The sequence below is a fragment of the Anas platyrhynchos genome, chromosome 19, assembly GCF_047663525.1.
Source record: "Anas platyrhynchos isolate ZD024472 breed Pekin duck chromosome 19, IASCAAS_PekinDuck_T2T, whole genome shotgun sequence".
Taxonomy (NCBI): domain Eukaryota; kingdom Metazoa; phylum Chordata; class Aves; order Anseriformes; family Anatidae; genus Anas; species Anas platyrhynchos.
The window spans coordinates 13,849,123-13,871,796 of record NC_092605.1 but is presented as its reverse complement, the minus strand read 5'-3'; positions in this window follow the sequence as shown (position 1 = coordinate 13,871,796).

The following is a 22,674-nucleotide window of genomic DNA, read 5'->3' as shown; positions in this document are numbered from 1 at the left end:
GAAACGCATTTTCTGGGGCCCGAGTTTTCAGTCGACTGCCAGGCGGGCCAGGGATATATTTAGGGTTGCTGTGAAAGAGTGAATACGGAGGGTCCAGTTGCATGTGGTGCCGCATAAAGGCTCCCCTGGGGTGTTCAGTTGTACCCAAAGCCTTCCTCTGGGGGCTATTTTGGATGGGCGAATTAGGCTTTTAACGCATTTTCTGGGGCCCGAGTTTTCAGTCGACTGCCAGGCGGGCCAGGGCTATATTTAGGGTTGCTGTGAAAGAGTGAACCCGGAGGGTCCAGTTGCATGTGGGGCTGCATAAAGGCTCCCCTGGGGAGTTCAATTGTACCCAAAGCCTTCCTTTGGGGGCACTTCTGGATGGGTGAATGGGGCTTGAAACGCTTTTTCTGTGGCCCGAGTTTTCATTTTTCTGCCATGCTTGCTAGTGTTATATTTAGGGTTGCTTGTAAACAGCGAACACGGGGGGTCCAGTTGCGTATGGGCCTGCATAAAGGCTCCCCAGGGGAGTTCATTTGTACCCAAAGCCTTCCTTTGGGGGCACTTTTGGATGGTCGAATGGGGCTTGTAGCACGTTTTCTGGGGCCCGATTTTTCAGTCGTCTCCCATGGGGGCCAGGGTTATATTTAGGGTTGCTGTGAAAGAGCGAATACGGAGGGTCCAGTTGCATGTGGGGCTGCATAAAGGCTCCCCTGGGGAGTTCACTTGTACCCAAAGCCTTCCTTTGGGGGCACTTCTGGATGGGTGAATGGGGCTTGAAACGCTTTTTCTGTGGCCCGAGTTTTAAATCTTCTGCCATGGTGGCTAGGGGTATATTTTGGGTTGCTGTAAAGAGTGAACACGGAGGGTCCAGTTGCATGTGGGGCTGCGTAAAGGCTCCCCTGGGGAGTTCAGATGTACCCAAAGCCTTCCTTTGGAGGCACTTTTGGATGGGCGAATGGGAGTTGAAACGCTTTTTCTGTGGCCCGAGTTTTCAGTCTTCTGCCATGCTGGCTAGGGTTATATTTAGGGTTGCTGTAAAGAGTGAACACGGAGGGTCCAGTTGCATGTGGGGCTGCGTAAAGGCTCCCCTGGGGAGTTCAGATGTACCCAAAGCCTTCCTTTGGGGGCACTTCTGGATGGGCGAAAGGGGCTTGTAGCACGTTTTCTGGGGCCTTAGCTTTCAGTCGTCTGCCATGCGGGCCAGGGTTATATTTAGGGTTGCTGTAAAAGAGCGAATACGGAGGGTCCAGTTGCATGTGGGGCTGCATAAAGGCTCCCCTGGGGAGTTCATTTGTACCCAAAGCCTTCCTCTGGGGGAACTTTTGGATGGACGAATTAGGCTTTTAACAGATTTTCTGGGGCCCGAGTTTTCAGTCGACTGCCAGGCGGGCCAGGGATATATTTAGGGTTGCTGTGAAAGAGCGAATACGGAGGGTCCAGTTGCATGTGGGGCTGCATAAAGGCTCCCCTGGGGAGTTCAGTTGTACCCAAAGCCTTCCTTTGGGGGCACTTCTGGATGGGCGAAAGGGGCTTGAAACGCTTTTTCTGTGGCCCGAATTTTCAGTCTTCTGCCATGCTGGCTAGGGGTATATTTAGGGTTGCTGTAAAGAGCGAACACGGAAGGTCGAGTTGCATGTGGGGCTGCGTAAAGGCTCCCCTGGGGAGTTCAGATGTACCCAAAGCCTTCCTTTGGGGGCACTTTTGGATGGGCGAATGGGGCTCGTAACACATTTTCTGTGGCCCGAGCTTTCAGTCGACTGCCAGGCGTGCTAGGGCTATATATAGGCTTGCGGTGAAAGAGTGAACCCGGAGGGTCCAGTTGCATGTGGGGCTGCATAAAGGCTCCCCTGGGGAGTTCACTTGTACCCAAAGCCTTCCTTTGGGGGCACTTCTGGATGGGCGAATGGGGCTCGTAACACATTTTCTGTGGCCCTATCTTTCAGTCGTCTGCCAGGCGGGCCAGGGCTATATTTGGGTTGCTGTGAAAGAGCGAATACGGAGGGTCCAGTTGCATGTGGGGCTGCGTTAAAGCTCCCCTGGGGAGTTCACTTGTACCCAAAGCCTTCCTTTGGGGGCACTTCTGGATGGGCGAAAGGGGCTTGAAACGCTTTTTCTGTGGCCCGAGTTTTCAGTCTTCTGTTATGGTGGCAAGAGGTATATTTGGGTTGCTGTAAAAGAGCAAATAAGGAGGGTCCAGTTGCATGCGGGGCTGCATAAAGGCTCCCCTGGGGAGTTCAGATGTACCCAAAGCCTTCCTTTGGGGGCACTTCTGGATGGGCGAAAGGGGCTTGAAACGCTTTTTCTGTGGCCCGAGTTTTCAGTCTTCTGCCATGCTGGCTAGGGTTATATTTAGGGTTGCTGTAAAGAGGAACACGGAGGGTCCAGTTGCATGTGGGGCTGCGTAAAGGCTCACCTGGGGAGTTCACTTGTACCCAAAGCCTTCCTTTGGGGGCACTTCTGGATGGGTGAATGGGGCTTGAAACGCATTTTCTGGAGCCCGAGTTTTCAGTCTTCTGCCATGGTGGCTAGGGTTATATTTAGGGTTGCTCGTAAACAGTGAACAAGGATGGTCCAGTTGCATGTGGGGCTGCGTAAAGGCTCCCCTGGGGAGTTCAGTTGTACCCAAAGCCTTCCTTTGGGGGCACTTCTGGATGGGCGAAACGGGCTTGAAACGCTTTTTCTGTGGCCCGAGTTTTCAGTCTTCTGCCATGCTGGCTAGGGATATATTTAGGGTTGCTGTAAAGAGCGAACACGGAGGGTCCAGTTGCATGTGGGGCTGCGTAAAGGCTCCCCTGGGGAGTTCAGATGTACCCAAAGCCTTCCTTTGGGGGAACTTTTGGATGGGCGAATGTGGCTCGAAACACATTTTCTGTGGCCCGAGCTTTCAGTCGACTGCCAGGCAAGCCAGGGCTATATATAGGGTTGCTGTGAAAGAGTGAACCCGGAGGGTCCAGTTGCATGTGGGGCTGCATAAAGGCTCCCCTGGGGAGTTCACTTGTACCCAAAGCCTTCCTTTGGTGGCACTTCTGGATGGGTGAATGGGGCTTTTAACGCTTTTTCTGTGACCCGAATTTTCAGTTTTCTGCCATGCTGGCTAGTGTTATATTTACGGTTGCTTGTAAACAGCGAACACGGGGGGTCAAGTTGCGTATGGGCCTGTATAAAGGCTCCCCTGGGGAGTTCACTTGTACACAAAGCCTTCCTTTGGGGGCACTTTTGGATGGGCGAATGGGGCTTGTAGCACGTTTTCTGGGGCCCGATTTCTCAGTCGTCTGCCATGCTGGCTAGGGTTATATTTAGGGTTGCTGTGAAAGAGCGAATACGGAGGGTCCAGTTGCATGTGGGGCTGCGTAAAGGCTCCCCTGGGGAGTTCAGATGTACCCAAAGCCTTCCTTTGGAGGCACTTTTGAATGGGCGAATGGGAGTTGAAACGCTTTTTCTGTGGCCCGAGTTTTCAGTCTTCTTCCATGCTGGCTAGGGTTATATTTAGGGTTGCTGTAAAGAGTGAACACGGAGGGTCCAGTTGCATGTGGGGCTGCGTAAAGGCTCCCCTGGGGAGTTCAGATGTACCCAAAGCCTTCCTTTGGAGGCACTTTTGAATGGGCGAATGGGGCTCGTAACACATTTTCTGTGGCCCGAGCTCTCAGTAGACTGTCAGGCGTGCTAGGGCTATATTTAGGCTTGCGGTGAAAGAGTGAACCCGGAGGGTCCAGTTGCATATGGGGCTGCATAAAGGCTCCCCTGGGGAGTTCAGTTGTACCCAAAGCCTTCCTTTGGGGGCACTTCTGGATGGGTGAATGGGGCTTGAAACGCATTTTCTGGAGCCCGAGTTTTCAGTCTTCTGCCATGGTGGCTAGGGATATATTTAGAGTTGCTTGTAAACTGTGAACAAGGAGGGTCCAGTTGCATGTGGGGCTGCGTAAAGGCTCCCCTGGGGAGTTCAGATGTACCCAAAGCCTTCCTCTGGGGGCACTTTTGGATGGACGAATTAGGCTTTTAACAGTTTTTCTGGGGCCCGAGTTTTCAGTCGACTGCCAGGCGGGCCAGGGCTATATTTAGGGTTGCTGTGAAACAGTGAACAAGGAGGGTCCAGTTGCATGTGGTGCTGCATAAAGGCTCCCCTGGGGAGTTCACTTGTACCCAAAGCCTTCCTTTGGGGGCACTTCTGGATGGGCGAAATGGGCTTGAAAGGCATTTTCTGGAGCCCAAGTTTTCAGTCTTCTGCCATGGTGGAAAGGGGTATATTTGAGTTGCTGTAAAAGAGTGAATACGGAGGGTCCAGTTGCATGTGGGGCTGCATAAAGGCTCCCCTGGGGAGTTCTGTTGTACCCAAAGCCTTCCTTTGGGGGCACTTCTGGATGGGCGAAAGGGGCTTGAAACGCTTTTTCTGTGGCCCGAGTTTTCAGTCTTCTGCCATGGTGGCAAGGGGTATATGGAGGGTTGCTGTATAGAGCGAACACGGAGGGTCCAGTTGCATGTGGGGCTGCATAAAGGCTCACCTGGGGAGTTCACTTGTACCCAAAGCCTTCCTTTGGGGGCACTTCTGGATGGGTGAATGGGGCTTGAAACGCATTTTCTGGAGCCCGAGTTTTCAGTCTTCTGCCATGGTGGCTAGGGGTATATTTAGGGTTGCTCGTAAACAGTGAACAAGGAGGGTCCAGTTGCATGTGGGGCTGCGTAAAGGCTCCCCTGGGGAGTTCAGTTGTACCCAAAGCCTTCCTCTGGGGGCACTTTTGGATGGGCGAATTAGGCTTTTAACGCATTTTCTGGGGCCCGAGTTTTCAGTCGACTGCCAGGCGGGCCAGGGCTATATTTAGGGTTGCTGTGAAAGAGCGAATACGGAGGGTCCAGTTGCATGTGGGGCTGCAGAAAGGCTCCCCTGGGGAGTCCAGTTGTACCCAAAGCCTTCCTTTGGGGGCACTTTGGGATGGTCCAAGGGGAATCACAATGCGTTTTCTGAGGCCCGCTTTTTCAGTCTTCTCCCATTGCGCCGAGGGCTATATTTAGGCTTGCGGTGAAAGAGTGAACCCGGAGGGTCCAGTTGCATGTGGGGCTGCATAAAGGCTCCCCTGGGGAGTTCAGTTGTACCCAAAGCCTTCCTTTGGGGGCACTTCTGGATGGGTGAATGGGGCTTGAAACGCATTTTCTGGAGCACGAGTTTTCAGTCTTCTGCCATGGTGGCTAGGGGTATATTTAGGGTTGCTCGTAAACAGTGAACAAGGAGGGTCCAGTTGCATGTGGGGCTGCGTAAAGGCTCCCCTGGGGAGTTCACTTGTACCAAAAGCCTTCCTTTGGGTGCACTTCTGGATGGGCGAAAGGGGCTTGAAACGCTTTTTCTGTGGCCCGAGTTTTCAGTCTTCTGCCATGCTGGCTAGGGTTATATTTAGGGTTGCTGTAAAGAGAGAACCCGGAGGGTCCAGTTGCATGTAGGGCTCCATAAAGGCTCCCCTGGGGAGTTCAGTTGTACCCAAAGCCTTCCTCTGGGGGCACTTTTGGATGGACTAATTAGGCTTTTAACAGTTTTTCTGGGGCCCGAGTTTTCAGTCGACTGCCAGGCGGGCCAGGGCTATATTTAGGGTTGCTGTGAAAGAGCGAATACGGAGGGTCCAGTTGCATGTGTGGCTGCATAAAGTCTCCCCTGGGGAGTTCAGTTGTACCCAAAGCCTTCCTCTGGGGGCACTTTTGGATGGGCGAATTAGGCTTTGAACGCATTTTCTGGTCCCGAATTTTCAGTCGACTTCCAGGCGGGCCAGGGCTATATTTAGGGTTGCGGTGAAAGAGTGAACCCAGAGGGTCCAGTTGCATGTGGTGCTGCATAAAGGCTCCCCTGGGGAGTCCAGTTGTACCCAAAGCCTTCCTTTGGGGGCACTTTTGGATGGTCCATGGGGAATCGCAATGCGTTTTCTGAGGCCCGCTTTTTCAGTCTTCTCCCATTGCGCCGAGGGCTATATTTAGGCTTGCGGTGAAAGAGTGAACCCGGAGGGTCCAGTTGCATGTGGGGCTGCATAAAGGCTCCCCTGGGGAGTTCAGTTGTACCCAAAGCCTTCCTTTGGGGGCACTTCTGGATGGGTGAATGTGGCTTGAAACTCATTTTCTGGAGCCCGAATTTTCAGTATTCTGCCATGGTGGCTAGGGGTATATTTAGGTTTGCTTGTAAACAGTGAACCCGGGGGGGCCAGTTGCATGTGGGGCTGCATAAAGGCTCCCCTGGGGAGTTCACTTGTACCCAAAGCCTTCCTCTGGGGGCACTTCTGGATGGGTGAATGGGGCTTGAAACGCTTTTTCTGTGGCCCGAGTTTTCAGTTTTCTGCCATGCTGGCTAGTGTTATATTTAGGGTTGCTTGTAAACAGCGAACACGGGGGGTTCAGTTGCGTATGCGCCTGCATAAAGGCTCCCCTGGGGAGTTCACTTGTACCCAAAGCCTTCCTTTGGGGGCACTTCTGGATGGGTGAATGGGGCTTGAAACGCTTTTTCCGTGGCCCGAGTTTTCAGTTTTCTGCCATGCTGGCTAGTGTTATATTTAGGGTTGCTTGTAAACAGCGAACACGGGGGGTTCAGTTGCGTATGCGCCTGCATAAAGGCTCCCCTGGGGAGTTCAGTTGTACCCAAAGCCTTCCTTTGGGGGCACTTTTGGATGGTCGAATGGGGCTTGTAGCACGTTTTCTGTGGCCCGAGTTTTCAGTCGTCTGCCATGCTGGCTAGGGTTATATTTAGGGTTGCTGTAAAGAGCGAACACGGAGGGTCCAGTTGCATGTGGGACTGCGTAAAGGCTCCCCTGGGGAGTTCAGATGTACCCAAAGCCTTCCTTTGGAGGCACTTTTGGATGGGCGAATGGGGCTCGTAACACATTTTCTGTGGCCCGAGCTTTCAGTCGACTGCCAGTTGTGCTAGGGCTATATTTAGGCTTGCGGTGAAAGAGTGAACAAGGAGGGTCCAGTTGCATGTGGGGCTGCATAAAGGCTCCCCTGGGGAGTTCACTTGTACCCAAAGCCTTCCTTTGGGGGCACTTCTGGATGGGTGAATGGGGCTCGAAACGCCTTTTCTGGAGCCCGAGTTTTCAGTCTTCTGCCATGGTGGCTAGGGGTATATTTAGGGTTGCTCGTAAACAGTGAACAAGGAGGGTCCAGTTGCATGTGGGGCTGCGTAAAGGCTCCCCTGGGGAGTTCAGTTGTACCCAAAGCCTTCCTCTGGGGGCACTTTTGGATGGGCGAATTAGGCTTTGAACGCATTTTCTGGGGCCCGAATTTTCAGTCGACTGCCAGGCGGGCCAGGGCTATATTTAGGGTTCCTGTGAAAGAGCGAATACGGAGGGTCCAGTTGCATGTGGGGCTGCGTTAAGGCTCCCCTGGGGAGTCCAGTTGTACACAAAGCCTTCCTTTGGGGCACTTTGGGATGGTCCAAGGGGAATCGCAATGCGTTTTCTGAGGTCTGCTTTTTCAGTCTTCTCCCATTGCGCCGAGGGATATATTTAGGCTTGCGGTGAAAGAGTGAACCCGGAGGGTCCAGTTGCATGTGGCGCTGCATAAAGGCTCCCCTGGGGAGTTCACTTGTACCCAAAGCCTTCCTTTGGGGGCACTTCTGGATGGGTTAATGGGGCTTGAAACGCATTTTCTGGAGCCCGAGTTTTCAGTCTTCTGCCATGGTGGCTAGGGGTATATTTAGGGTTGCTCGTAAACAGTGAACAAGGAGGGTCCAGTTGCATGTGGGGCTGCATAAAGGCTCCCCTGGGGAGTTCACTTGTACCCAAAGCCTTCCTCTGGGGGCACTTCTGGATGGGCGAAAGGGGCTTGAAACACTTTTTCTGTGGCCCGAGTATTCAGTATTCTGCCATGCTAGCTAGTGTTATATTTAGGGTTGCTGTAAAGAGTGAACACGGAGGGTCCAGTTGCATGTGGGGCTGCGTAAAGGCTCCCCTGGGGAGTTCAGATGCACCCAAAGCCTTCCTCTGGGGGCACTTTTGGATGGACAAATTAGGCTTTTAACAGTTTTTCTATGGCCCGAGTTTTCAGTCGACTGCCAGGCGGGCCAGGGCTATATTTAGGGTTGCTGTGAAAGAGCGAATACGGAGGGTCCAGTTGCATGTGGTGCTGCATAAATGCTCCCCTGGGGAGTTCAGTTTTACCCAAAGCCTTTTTTTGGGGGCACTTCTGGATGGGTGAATGGGGCTTGAAACTCATTTTCTGGAGCCCGAGTTTTCAGTCTTCTGCCATGGTGGATAGGGGTATATTTAGGTTTGCTTGTAAACAGTGAACAAGGAGGGTCCAGTTGCATGTGGGGCTGCATAAAGGCTCCCCTGGGGAGTTCACTTGTACCCAAAGCCTTCCTTTGGGGGCACTTCTGGATGGGCGAAAGGGGCTTGAAACGCTTTTTCTGTGGCCCGAGTTTTCAGTCTTCTGCCATGCTGGCTAGGGTTATATTTACGGTTGCTGTAAAGAGCGAACACAGAGGGTCCAGTTGCATGTGGGGCTGCATAAAGGCTCCCCTGGGGAGTTCACTTGTACCCAAAGCCTTCCTCTGGGGGCACTTTTGGATGGGCGAATTAGGCTTTGATCGCATTTTCTGGGGCCCGAATTTTCAGTCGACTGCCAGGCGGGCCAGGGCTATATTTAGGGTTGCTGTGAAACAGTGAACAAGGAGGGTCCAGTTGCATGTGGGGCTGCAGAAAGGCTCCCCTGGCGACTTCACTTGTACCCAAAGCCTTCCTCTGGGGGCAGTTTTGGATGGGCGAATTAGGCTTTTAATGCATTTTCTGGGGCCCGAGTTTTCAGTCGACTGCCAGGCGGGCCAGGGTTATATTTAGGGTTGCTGTGAAAGAGCGAATACGGAGGGTCCAGTTGCATGTGGGGCTGCGTTAAGGCTCCCCTGGGGAGTCCAGTTGTACCCAAAGCCTTCCTTTGGGGGCACTTCTGGATGGGCGAAAGGGGCTTGAAACGCTTTTTCTGTGGACCGAGTTTTCAGTCTTCTGCCATGCTGGATAGGGTTATATTTAGGGTTGCTATAAAGAGCGAACACGGAGGGTCCAGTTGCATGTGGGGCTGCGTAAAGGCTCCTCTGGGGAGTTCAGATGCACCCAAAGCCTTCCTTTGGGGGCACTTTTGGATGGGCGAATGGGGCTCGTAACACATTTTCTGTGGCCCGAGCTTTCAGTCGACTGCCAAGCTTGCTGGGGATATATTTAGGCTTGCGGTGAAAGAGTGAACCCGGAAGGTCCACTTGCATGTGGGGCTGCATAAAGGCTCCCCTGGGGAGTTCACTTGTACCCAAAGCCTTCCTTTGGGGGCACTTCTGGATGGGTGAATGGGGCTTGAAACGCATTTTCTGGAGCCCGAGTTTTCAGTCTTCTGCCATGCTGGCTAGGGGAATATTTAGGGTTGCTCGTAAACAGTGAGCAAGAAGGGTCCAGTTGCATGTGGGGCTGCGTAAAGGCTCCCCTGGGGAGTTCAGTTGTACCCAAAGCCTTCCTCTGGGGGCACTTTTGGATGGGCGAATTAGCCTTTGAACGCATTTTCTGGGGCCCGAGTTTTCAGTCGACTGCCAGGCGGGCCAGGGCTATATTTAGGGTTGCTGTGAAACAGTGAACAAGGAGGGTCCAGTTGCATGTGGTGCTGCATAAAGGCTCCCCTGGGGAGTTCACTTGTACCCAAAGCCTTCCTTTGGGGGCACTTTTATATGTTCGAATTGGGCTTGTAGCACGTTTTCTGGGGCCTGAGCTTTCAGTCGTCTTCCATGCGGGCCAGGGTTATATTTAGGGTTGCTGTAAAAGAGCGAATACGGAGGGTCCAGTGTCATGTGGGGCTGCATAAAGGCTCCCCTGGGGAGTTCACTTGTACCCAAAGCCTTCCTTTGGGGGCACTTCTGGATGGGCGAAAGGGGCGTGTAGCACGTTTTCTGGGGCCTGAGCTTTCAGTCGTCTGCCATGCGGGCCAGGGTTATATTTAGGGTTGCTGTAAAAGAGCGAACCCGGAGGGTCCAGTGTCATGTGGGGCTGCATAAAGGCTCCCCTGGGGAGTTCACTTGTACCCAAAGCCTTCCTTTGGGGGCACTTCTGGATGGGCGAAAGGGGCTTGAAACGCTTTTTCTGTGGCCCGAGTTTTCAGTCTTCTGCCATGCTGGCTAGGGGTATATTTACGGTTGCTGTAAAGAGCGAACACAGAGGGTCCAGTTGCATGTGGGGCTGCATAAAGGCTCCCCTGGGGAGTTCAGATGTACCCAAAGCGTTCCTTTGGAGGCACTTTTGGATGGGCGAATTAGGCTTTTAACGCATTTTCTGGGGCCCGAGTTTTCAGTCGACTGCCAGGCGGGCCAGGGCTATATTTAGGGTTGCTGTGAAACAGTGAACAAGGAGGGTCCAGTTGCATGTAGGGCTGCATTAAGGCTCCCCTGGGGAGTTCACTTGTACCCAAAGCCTTCCTTTGGGGGCACTTTTGTATGTTCGAATTGGGCTTGTAGCACGTTTTCTGGGGCCCGAGCTTTCAGTCGTCTGCCATGCGGGCCAGGGTTATATTTAGGGTTGCTGTAAAAGAGCGAATACGGAGGGTCCAGTTGCATGTGGGGCTGCATAAAGGCTCCCCTGGGGAGTTCACTTTTACCCAAAGCCTTCCTTTGGGTGCACTTCTGGATGGGCGAAAGGGGCTTGAAACGCTTTTTTCTGTGTCCCGAGTTTTCAGTTTTCTGCCATGCTGGCTTGGGTTATATTTAGGGTTGCTGTAAAGAGCGAACACAGAGGTTCCAGTTGCATGTGGGGCTGCATAAAGGCTCCCCTGGGGAGTTCACTTGTACCCAAAGCCTTCCTCTGGGGGCACTTTTGGAGGTGCGAATTAGGCTTTTAATGCATTTTCTGGGGCCCGAGTTTTCAGTCGACTGCCAGGCGGGCCAGGGCTATATTTAGGGTTGCTGTGAAAGAGCGAATACGGAGGGTCCAGTTGCATGTGGGGCTGCAGAAAGGCTCCCCTGGGGAGTCCAGTTGTACCCAAAGCCTTCCTTTGGGGGCACTTTGGGATGGTCCAAGGGGAATCGCAATGCGTTTTCTGAGGCCCGCTTTTTCAGTTTTCTCCCATTGCGCCGAGGGCTATATTTAGGCTTGCGGTGAAAGACTGAACCCGGAGGGTCCAGTTGCATGTGGCGCTGCATAAAGGCTGCCCTGGGGAGTTCACCTGTACCCAAAGCCTTCCTTTGGGGGCACTTCTGGATGGGCGAAAGGGGCTTGAAACGCTTTTTCTGGAGCCCGAGTTTTCAGTCTTCTGCCATGGTGGCTAGGGGTATATTTAGGGTTGCTGTAAAGAGCGAACACAGAGGGTCCAGTTGCATGTGGGGCTGCGTAAAGGCTCGTCTGGGGAGTTCAGATGTACCCAAAGCCTTCCTCTGGGGGCACTTTTGGATGGGCGAATTAGGCTTTGAACGCATTTTCTGGGGCCCGAGTTTTCAGTCGACTGCCAGGCGGGCCAGGGCTATATTTAGGGTTGCTTTGAAACAGTGAACAAGGAGGGTCCAGTTGCATGTAGGGCTGCATAAAGGCTCCCCTGGGGAGTTCAGTTGTACCCAAAGCCTTCCTTTGGGGGCACTTTTGGATGGGCGAATTAGTCTTTTAACAGTTTTTCTGGGGCCTTAGCTTTCAGTCGTCTGCCATGAGGGCCAGGGTTATATTTAGGGTTGCTGTGAAAGAGCGAATACGGAGGGTCCAGTTGCATGTGGGGCTGCATAAAGGCTCCCCTGGGGAGTCCAGTTGTACCCAAAGCCTTCCTTTGGGGGCACTTTGGGATGTTCCAAGGGGAATCGCAATGCGTTTTCTGAGGCCCGCTTTTTCAGTCTTCTCCCTTTACGCCGAGGGATATATTTAGGCTTGCGGTGAAAGACTGAACCCGGAGGGTCCAGTTGCATGTGGGGCTGCATAAAGGCTCCCCTGGGGAGTTCACTTGTACCCAAAGCCTTCCTTTGGGGGCACTTCTGGATGGGCGAAAGGGGCTTGAAACGCTTTTTCTGTGGCCCGAATTTTCAGTCTTCTGCCATGCTGGCTAGTGGTATATTTAGGTTTGCTTGTAAACAGTGAACAAGGAGGGTCCAGTTGCATGTGGGGCTGCATAAAGGCTCCCCTGGGGAGTTCACTTGTACCCAAAGCCTTCCTTTGGGGGCACTTCTGGATGGGCGAAAGGAGCTTGAAACTCTTTTTCTATGGCCCGAGTTTTCAGTCTTCTGCCATGCTGGCTAGGGTTATATTTAGGGTTGCTGTAAAGAGCGAATACGGAGGGTCCAGTTGCATGTGGGGCTGCGTAAAGGCTCCCCTGGGGAGTTCAGATGTACCCAATGCCTTCCTTTGGGGGCACATTTGGATGGGCGAATTAGGCTTTTAATGCATTTTCTGGGGCCCGAGTTTTCAGTCGACTGCCAGGCAGGCCAGGGCTATATTTAGGGTTGCTGTGAAACAGTGAACAAGGAGGGTCCAGTTGCACGTAGGGCTGCATAAAGGCTCCCCTGGGGAGTTCACTTGTACCCAAAGCCTTCCTTTGGGGGCACTTCTGGATGGGCGAAAGGGGCTTGTAGCACGTTTTCTGGGGCCTTAGCTTTCAGTCGTCTGCCATGCGGGCCAGGGTTATATTTAGGGTTGCTGTAAAAGAGCGAATACGGAGGGTCCAGTGTCATGTGGGGCTGCATAAAGGCTCCCCTGGGGAGTTCACTTGTACCCAAAGCCTTCCTTTGGGGGCACTTCTGGATGGGCGAAAGGGGCTTGAAACGCTTTTTCTGTGGCCTGAGTTTTCAGTCTTCTGCCATGCTGGCTAGGGGTATAATTACGGTTGCTGTAAAGAGCGAACACGGAGGGTCCAGTTGCATGTGGGGCTGCGTAAAGGCTCCCCTGGGGAGTTCAGATGTACCCAAAGCCTTCCTTTGGGGGCACTTCTGAATGGGCTAAATGGGCTTGAAACGATTTTTCTGTGGCCCGAGTTTTCAGTCTTCTGCCATGCTGGCTAGGGGTATATTTACGGTTGCTGTAAAGAGCGAACACAGAGGGTCCAGTTGCATGTGGGGCTGCGTAAAGGCTCGTCTGGGGAGTTCAGATGTACCCAAAGCCTTCCTCTGGGGGCACTTTTGGATGGGCGAATTAGGCTTTGAACGCATTTTCTGGGGCCCGAGTTTTCAGTCGACTGCCAGGCGGGCCAGGGCTATATTTAGGGTTGCTTTGAAACAGTGAACAAGGAGGGTCCAGTTGCATGTGGGGCTGCATAAAGGCTCCCCTGGGGAGTTCAGTTGTACCCAAAGCCTTCCTTTGGGGGCACTTTTGTATGTTCGAATTGGGCTTGTAGCACTTTTTCTGGGGCCTTAGCTTTCAGTCGTCTGCCATGAGGGCCAGGGTTATATTTAGGGTTGCTGTAAAAGAGCGAATACGGAGGGTCCAGTGTCATGTGGGGCTGCATAAAGGCTCCCCTGGGGAGTTCAGTTGTACCCAAAGCCTTCCTTTGGGGGCACTTTTGTATGTTCGAATTGGGCTTGTAGCACTTTTTCTGGGGCCTTAGCTTTCAGTCGTCTGCCATGCTGGCTAGGGGTATATTTACGGTTGCTGTAAAGAGCGAACACAGAGGGTCCAGTTGCATGTGGGGCTGCGTAAAGGCTCCCCTGGGGAGTTCAGATGTACCCAAAGCCTTCCTCTGGGGGCACTTTTGGAGGTGCGAATTAGGTTTTTAATGCATTTTCTGGGGCTCGAGTTTTCAGTCGACTGCCAGGCGGGCCAGGGCTATATTTAGGGTTGCTGTGAAAGAGCGAATACGGAGGGTCCAGTTGCATGTGGGGCTGCGTTAAGGCTCCCCTGGGGAGTCCAGTTGTACCCAAAGCCTTCCTTTGGGGGCACTTTGGGATGGTCCAAGGGGAATCGCAATGCGTTTTCTGAGGCCCGCTTTTTCAGTCTTCTCCCTTTGCGCCGAGGGATATATTTAGGCTTGCGGTGAAAGACTGAACCCGGAGGGTCCAGTTGCATGTGGGGCTGCATAAAGGCTCCCCTGGGGAGTTCACTTGTACCCAAAGCCTTCCTTTGGGGGCACTTCTGGATGGGCGAAAGGGGCTTGAAACGCTTTTTCTGTGGCCCGAATTTTCAGTCTTCTGCCATGCTGGCTAGGGGTATATTTAGGTTTGCTTGTAAACAGTGAACAAGGAGGGTCCAGTTGCATGTGGGGCTGCATAAAGGCTCCCCTGGGGAGTTCACTTGTACCCAAAGCCTTCCTTTGGGGGCACTTCTGGATGGGCGAAAGGGGCTTGAAACGCTTTTTCTGTGGCCCGAGTTTTCAGTCTTCTGCCATGCTGGCTAGGGTTATATTTAGGGTTGCTGTAAAGAGCGAACACGGAGGGTCCAGTTGCATGTGGGGCTGCGTAAAGGCTCCCCTGGGGAGTTCAGATGTACCCAAAGCCTTCCTCTGGGGGCACTTTTGGATGGGCGAATTAGGCTTTGAACGCATTTTCTGGGGCCCGAGTTTTCAGTCGACTGCCAGGCGGGCCAGGGCTATATTTAGGCTTGCGGTGAAAGAGTGAACCCGGAGGGTCCAGTTGCATGTGGCGCTGCTTAAAGGCTCCCCTGCGGAGTTCACTTGTACCCAAAGCCTTCCTTTGGGGGCACTTCTGGATGGGCGAAAGGGGCTGTAAACGCTTTTTCTGTGGCCCGAGTTTTCAGTCTTCTGCCATGCTGGCTAGGGTTATATTTAGGCTTGCGATGAAAGACTGAACCCGGAGGGTCCAGTTGCATGTGGGGCTGCGTAAAGGCTCCCCTGGGGAGTTCACTTGTACCCAAAGCCTTCCTTTGGGGGCACTTCTGGATGGGTGAATGGGGCTTGAAACGCATTTTCTGGAGCCCGAGTTTTCAGTCTTCTGCCATGGTGGCTAGGGGTATATTTAGGGTTGCTCGTAAACAGTGAACAAGGAGGGTCCAGTTGCATGTGGGGCTGCGTTAAGGCTCCCCTGGGGAGTTCAGTTGTACCCAAAGCCTTCCTCTGGGGGCACTTTTGGATGGGCGAATTAGGCTTTGAACGCATTTTCTGGGGCCCGAGGTTTCAGTCGACTGCCAGGCTGGCCAGGGCTATATTTAGGGTTGCTTTGAAACAGTGAACAAGGAGGGCCCAGTTCCATGTGGTGCTGCATAAAAGCTCCCCTGGGGAGTTCACTTGTACCCAAAGCCTTCCTCTGGGGGCACTTTTTTATGTTCGAATTGGGCTTGTAGCACGTTTTCTGGGGCCCGAGCTTTCAGTCGTCTGCCATGAGGGCCAGGGTTATATTTAGGGTTGCTGTAAAAGGGCGAATACGGAGGGTCCAGTGTCATGTGGGGCTGCATAAAGGCTCCCCTGGGGAGTTCACTTGTACCCAAAGCCTTCCTTTGGGGGCACTTCTGGATGGGCGAAAGGCGCTTGAAACGCTTTTTCTGTGGCCCGAGTTTTCAGTCTTCTGCCATGGTGGATAGGGGTATATTTAGGTTTGCTTGTAAAGAGTGAACAAGGAGGGTCCAGTTGCATGTGGGGCTGCGTAAAGGCTCCCCTGGGGAGTTCAGATGTACCCAAAGCCTTCCTCTGGGGGCACTTTTGGATGGACGAATTAGGCTTTTAACAGTTTTTCTGGGGCCCGAGTTTTCAGTCGACTGCCAGGCGGGCCAGGGCTATATTTAGGGTTGCTGTGAAACAGTGAACAAGGAGGGTCCAGTTGCATGTGGTGCTGCATAAAGGCTCCCCTGGGGAGTTCACTTGTACCCAAAGCCTTCCTTTGGGGGCACTTTTGTATGTTCGAATTGGGCTTGTAGCACGTTTTCTGGGGCCCGAGCTTTCAGTCGTCTGCCAGGCGGGCCAGGGTTATATTTAGGGTTGCTGTAAAAGAGCGAATACGGAGGGTCCAGTTGCATGTGGGGCTGCGTAAAGGCTCCCCTGGGGAGTTCAGATGTAACCAAAGCCTTCCTTTGGGGGCACTTTGGGATGGTCCAAGGGGAATCGCAATGCGTTTTCTGAGGCCTGCTTTTTCAGTCTTCTCCCATTGCGCTGAGAGCTATATTTAGGCTTGCGGTGAAAGAGTGAACCCGGAGGGTCCACTTGCATGTGGCACTGCTTAAAGGCTCGCCTGGGGAGTTCACTTGTACCCAAAGCCTTCCTTTGGGGGCACTTCTGGATGGGCGAAAGGGGCTTGAAACGCTTTTTCTGGGGCCCGAGTTTTCAGTCTTCTGCCATGCTGGCTAGGGTTATATTTAGGCTTGCGATGAAAGAGTGAACCCGGAGGGTCCAGTTGCATGTGGGGCTGCATAAAGGCTCGCCTGGGGAGTTCAGATGTACCCAAAGCCTTCCTTTGGGAGCACTTTGGGATGGTCCAAGGGGAATCGCAATACGTTTTCTGAGGCCCGCTTTTTCAGTCTTCTCCCAATGCGCCGAGGGATATATATTTAGGCTTGCAGTGAAAGAGTGAACCCGGAGGGTCCAGTTGCATGTGGGGCTGCATAAAGGCTCCCCTGGGGAGTTCACTTGTACCCAAAGCCTTCCTCTGGGGGCACTTTTGGATGGGCGAATTAGGCTTTTAACGCATTTTCTGCGGCCCGAGTTTTCAGTCGACTGCCAGGACGGCCAGGGCTATATTTAGTGTTGCTGTGAAAGAGTGAACCCGGAGGGTCCAGTTGCATGTGGGGCTGCATAAAGGCTCCCCTGGGGAGTTCACTTGTACCCAAAGCCTTCCTTTGGGGGCACTTCTGGATGGGTGAATGGGGCTTGAAACGCATTTTCTGGAGCCCGAGTTTTCAGTCTTCTGCCATGGTGGCTAGGGGTATATTTAGGGTTGCTCGTAAACAGGGAACAAGGAGGGTCCAGTTGCATGTGGGGCTGCATAAAGGCTCCCCTAGGGAGTTCAGTTGTACCCAAAGCCTTCCTTTGGGAGCACTTTGGGATGGTCCAAGGGGAATCGCAATACGTTTTCTGAGGCCCGCTTTTTCAGTCTCCTCCCATTGCGCCGAGTTATATATATTTAGGCTTGCAGTGAAAGAGTGAACCCGGAGGGTCCTGTTGCATGTGGGGCTACATAAAGGCTCCCCTGGGGAGTTCACTTGTACCCAAAGCCTTCCTTTGGGGGCACTTCTGGATGGGTGAATGGGGCTTGAAACGCATTTTCTGGAGCCCGAGTTTTCAGTCTTCTGCCATGGTGGCTAGGGGTATATTTAGGGTTGCTCGTAAACAGTGAACAAGGAGGGTCCAGTTGCATGTGGGGCTGCGTTAAGGCTCCCCTGGGGAGTTCAGTTGTACCCAAAGCATTCCTCTGGGGGCACTTTTGGATGGGCGAATTAGGCTTTGAACGCATTTTCTGGGGCCCGAGGTTTCAGTCGACTGCCAGGCTGGCCAGGGCTATATTTAGGGTTGCTTTGAAACAGTGAACAAGGAGGGCCCAGTTCCATGTGGTGCTGCATAAAAGCTCCCCTGGGGAGTTCACTTTTACCCAAAGCCTTCCTCTGGGGGCACTTTTTTATGCTCGAATTGGGCTTGTAGCACGTTTTCTGGGGCCCGAGCTTTCAGTCGTCTGCCAGGCGGGCCAGGGTTATATTTAGGGTTGCTGTAAAAGGGCGAATACGGAGGGTCCAGTGTCATGTGGGGCTGCATAAAGGCTCCCCTGGGGAGTTCACTTGTACCCAAAGCCTTCCTTTGGGGGCACTTCTGGATGGGCGAAAGGCGCTTGAAACGCTTTTTCTGTGGCCCGAGTTTTCAGTCTTCTGCCATGGTGGCTAGTGGTATATTTAGGTTTGCTTGTAAAGAGTGAACAAGGAGGGTCCAGTTGCATGTGGGGCTGCATAAAGGCTCCCCTGGGGAGTTCAGATGTACCCAAAGCCTTCCTTTGGGGGCACTTCTGGATGGGTGAATGGGGCTTGAAACGAATTTCCTGTGGCCCGAGTTTTCAGTTTTCTGCCATGCTGGCTAGTGTTATATTTAGAGTTGCTTGTAAACAGCGAAAACGGGGGGTCCAGTTGCGTATGGGCCTGCATAAAGGCTCCCCTGGGGAGTTCAGTTGTACCCAAAGCCTTCCTTTGGGGGCACTTCTGGATGGGTGAATGGGGCTTGTAGCACGTTTTCTGGGGTCCGATTTTTCAGTCGTCTGCCATGCAGGCCAGGGTTATATTTAGGGTTGCTCGTAAACAGTGAACAAGGAGGGTCCAGTTGCATGTGGGGCTGCATAAAGGCTCCCCTGGGGAGTTCACTTGTACCCAAAGCCTTCCTTTGGGGGCACTTCTGGATGGGTGAATGCGGCTTGAAACGCATTTTCTGGAGCCCGAGTTTTCAGTCTTCTGCCATGGTGGCTAGGGGTTTATTTAGGGTTGCTCGTAAACAGGGAACAAGGAGGGTCCAGTTGCATGTGGGGCTGCATAAAGGCTCCGCTGGGGAGTCCAGTTGTACCCAAAGCCTTCCTTTGGGGGCACTTTTAGAAGGTCGAATGGGGCTTGTAGCACGTTTTCTTAGGCCGATTTTTCAGTCGTCTGCCATGCGGGCCAGGGCTATATGTAGGGTTGCTGTGAAAGAGCGAATACGGAGGGTCCAGTTGCATGTGGGGCTGCGTTAAGGCTCCCCTGGGGAGTCCAGTTGTACCCAAAGATTTCCTTTGGGGGCACTTCTGGATGGTCCAAGGGGAATCGCAATGCGTTTTCTGGGGCCCGCTTTTTCAGTCTTCTCCCATTGCGCCGAGGGATATATTTAGGCTTGCGGTGAAAGAGTGAACCCGGAGGGTCCAGTTGCATGTGGGGCTGCATAAAGGCTCCCCTGGGGAGTTCAGTTGTACCCAAAGCCTTCCTTTGGGGGCACTTCTGGATGGGTGAATTGGGCTTGAAACGCTTTTTCTGTGTCCCGAGTTTTCAGTCTTCTGCCATGGTGGCTAGGGGTATATTTAGGGTTGCTCGTAAACAGTGAACAAGGAGGGTCCAGTTGCATGTGGGGCTGCGTAAAGGCTCCCCTGGTGAGATCAGATGTACCCAAAGCCTTCTTTTGGGGGCACATTTGGATGGGCGAATGGGGCTCCTAACACATTTTCTCTGGCCCAAACTTTCAGTCGACTGCCAGGCATGCTAGGGCTATATTTAGGCTTGCGGTGAAAGAGTGAACCCGGAGGGTCCATTTGCATGTGGGGCTGCGTTAAGGCTGCCCTGGGGAGTTCAGTTGTACCCAAAGCCTTCCTTTGGGGGCACTTCTGGATGGGTGAATGGGGCTTGAAACGCATTTTCTGGAGCCCGAGTTTTCAGTCTTCTGCCATGGTGGCTACGGGTATATTTAGGGTTGCTCGTAAACAGTGAACAAGGAGGGTCCAGTTGCATGTGGGGCTGCGTAAAGGCTCCCCTGGGGAGTTCAGTTGTACCCAAAGCCTTCTTCTGGGGGCAATTTTGGATGGGCGAATTACGCTTTGATCGCATTTTCTGTGGATTGAGTTTTCAGTCGTCTGCCAGGCGGGCCAGGGCTATATTTAGGGTTGCTGTGAAAGAGCGAATACGGAGGGTCCAGTTGCATGTGGGGCTGCGTTAAAGCTCCCCTGGGGAGTTCAGATGTACCAAAAGCCTTCCTTTGGGGGCACTTTTGGATGGGCGAATGGGGCTCGTAACACATTTTCTGTGGCCCGAGCTTTCAGTCGACTGCTAGGCTTGCTAGGGCTATATTTAGGGTTGCTGTGAAAGAGTGAACCCAGAGGGTCCAGTTGCATGTGGGGTGCATAAAGGCTCCCCTGGGGAGTTCACTTGTACCCAAAGACTTCCTTTGGGGGCACTTCTGGATGGGTGAATGGGGCTTGAAACGCATTTTCTGGAGCCCGACTTTTCAGTCTTCTGCCATGGTGGCTAGGGATATATTTAGGGTTGCTCGTAAACAGCGAACAAGGAGGGTCCAGTTGCATGTGGGGCTGCGTTAAGGCTCTCCTGGGGAGTCCAGTTGTACCCAAAGCCTTCCTTTGGGGGCACTTTTGGATGGTCCAAGGGGAATCGCAATACGTTTTCTGGGGCTCGAGTTTTCAGTCGACTGCCAGGCGGGCCAGGGTTATATTTAGGGTTGCTGTGAAAGAGTGAACCCGGAGGGTCCAGTTGCATGTGGTGCTGCATAAAGGCTCCCCTGGGGAGTTCAGTTGTACCCAAAGCCTTCCTCTGGGGGCACATTTGGATGGGCGAATGGGGCTCGTAACACATTTTCTGTGGCCCGAGTTTTCAGTTTTCTGCCATGCTGGCTAGTGTTATATTTAGGGTTGCTTGTAAACAGCGAACACCGGGGGTCCAGTTGCGTATGGGCCTGCATAAAGGCTCCCCTGGGGAGGTCAGATGTACCCAAAGCCTTCCCTTGGGGGCACTTTTGGATGGTCGAATGGGGCTTGTAGCACGTTTCCTGTGGCCCGAGTTTTCAGTCGTCTGCCATGCGGGCCAGGGTTATATTTAGGGTTGCTGTGAAAGTGCGAATACGGAGGGTCCAGTTGCATGTGGGGCTGCATAAAGGCTCCCCTGGGGAGTTCAGTTGTACCCAAAGCCTTCCTCTGGGGGCACTTCTGGATGGGCGAATGGGGCTCGTAACACATTTTCTGTGGCCCGAGTTTTCAGTCTTCTGCCATGCTGGCTAGGGTTATATTTAGGGTTGCTGTAAAGAGCGAACACGGAGGGTCCAGTTGCATGTGGGGCTGCATAAAGGCTCCCCTGGGGAGTTCAGTTGTACCCAAAGCCTTCCTCTGGGGGCACTTTTGGATGGACGAATTAGGCTTTTAACAGTTTTTCTGGGGCCCGAGTTTTCAGTCGACTGCCAGGCGGGCCAGGGCTATATATAGGGTTGCTGTGAAAGAGCGAATACGGAGGGTCCAGTTGCATGTGGGGCTGCGTTAAGGCTCCCCTGGGGAGTTCACTTGTACCCAAAGCCTTCCTTTGGGGGCACTTCTAGATGGGTGAATGGGGCTTGAAATGTTTTTTCTGTGGCTCGAGTTTTCAGTTTTCTGCCATGCTGGCTATTGTTATATTTAGGGTTGCTTGTAAAGAGCGAACACGGGGGGTCCAGTTGCGTATGGGCCTGCATAAAGGCTCCCCTGGGGAGTTCAGTTGTACACAAAGCCTTCCTTTGGGGGCACTTTTGGATGGTCGAATGGGGCTTCTAGCACGTTTTCTGGGGCCCGATTTTTCACTCGTCTGCCATGCGGGCCAGGATTATATTTAGGGTTGCTGTGAAAGAGTGAATACGGAGTGTCCAGTTGCATGTGGGGCTGCATAAAGGCTCCCCTGGGAAGTTCACATATACCCAAAGACTTCATTTGGAGGCACTTTTGGATGGGCGAATGGGGCTCGAAACCCATTTTCTGTGGCCCGAGTTTTCAGTCTTCTGCCATGCTGGCTAGGGTTATATTTAGGGTTGCTGTAAAGAGCGAACACGGAGGGTCCAGTTGCGTGTGGGGCTGCGTAAAGGCTCCCCTGGGGAGTTCAGATGTACCCAAAGCCTTCCTATGGAGGCACCTTTGAATGGGCGAATGGAGCTCGTAACACATTTTCTGTCGCCCGAGCTTTCAGTCGACTGCCAGGCGTGCTAGGGCTATATTTAGGCTTGCGGTGAAAGAGTGAACCCGGAGGGTCCAGTTGCATGTGGGGCTGCATAAAGGCTCCCCTGGGGAGTTCAGCTGTACTCAAAGCCTTCCTTTGGGGGCACTTCTGGATGGGTGAATGAGGCTCGAAACGCATTTTCTGAAGCCCAAGTTTTCAGTCTTCTGCCATGGTGGCTAGGGGTATATTTAGGGTTGGTCGTAAACAGTGAACAAGGAGGGTCCAGTTGCATGTGGGGCTGCGTAAAGGCTCCACTGGGGAGTTCAGTTGTACCCAAAGCCTTCCTCTGGGGGCACTTTTGGATGGGCGAATTAGGCTTTTAACGCATTTTCTGGCGCCCGAGTTTTCAGTCGACTGCCAGGCGGGCCAGGGCTATATTTAGGGTTGCTGTAATGAGCGAATACGGAGGGTCCAGTTGCATGAGGGGCTGCGTTAAGGCTCCCCTGGGGAGTCCAGTTGTACCCAAAGCCTTCCTTTGGGGGCACTTTGGGATGGTCCAAGGGGAATCGCAATGCGTTTTCTGAGGCCCGCTTTTTCAGTCTTCTCCCATTGCGCCGAAGGTTATATTTAGGCTTGCGGTGAAAGAGTGAACCCGGAGGGTCCAGTTGCATGTGGGGCTGCATAAAGGCTCCCCTGGGGAGTTCACTTGTACCCAAAGCCTTCCTTTGGGGGCACTTCTGGATGGGCGAAAGGGGCTTGAAATGCATTTTCTGGATCCCGAGTTTTCAGTCTTCTGCCATGGTGGCTAGGGGTATATTTAGGGTTGCTCGTAAACAGTGAACAAGGAGGGTCCAGTTGCATGTGGGGCTGCGTAAAGGCTCCCCTGGGGAGTTCAGTTGTACCCAAAGCCTTCCTCTGGGGGCACTTTTGGATGGGCGAATTAGGCTTTTAACGCATTTTCTGGGGCCCGAGTTTTCAGCCGACTGCCAGGCTGGCCAGGGCTATATTTAGGGTTGCTGTGAAAGAGCGAATACGGAGGGTCCAGTTGCATGTGGGGCTGCGTAAAGGCTCCCCAGGGGAGTTCAGATGTACCCAAAGCCTTCCTTTGGGGGCACTTCTGGAAGGGTGAATGGGGCTTGAAACGCTTTTTCTGTGGCCCGAGTTTTCAGTCTTCTGCCATGCTGGATAGGGTTATATTTAGGGTTACTGTAAAGAGCGAACACGGAGG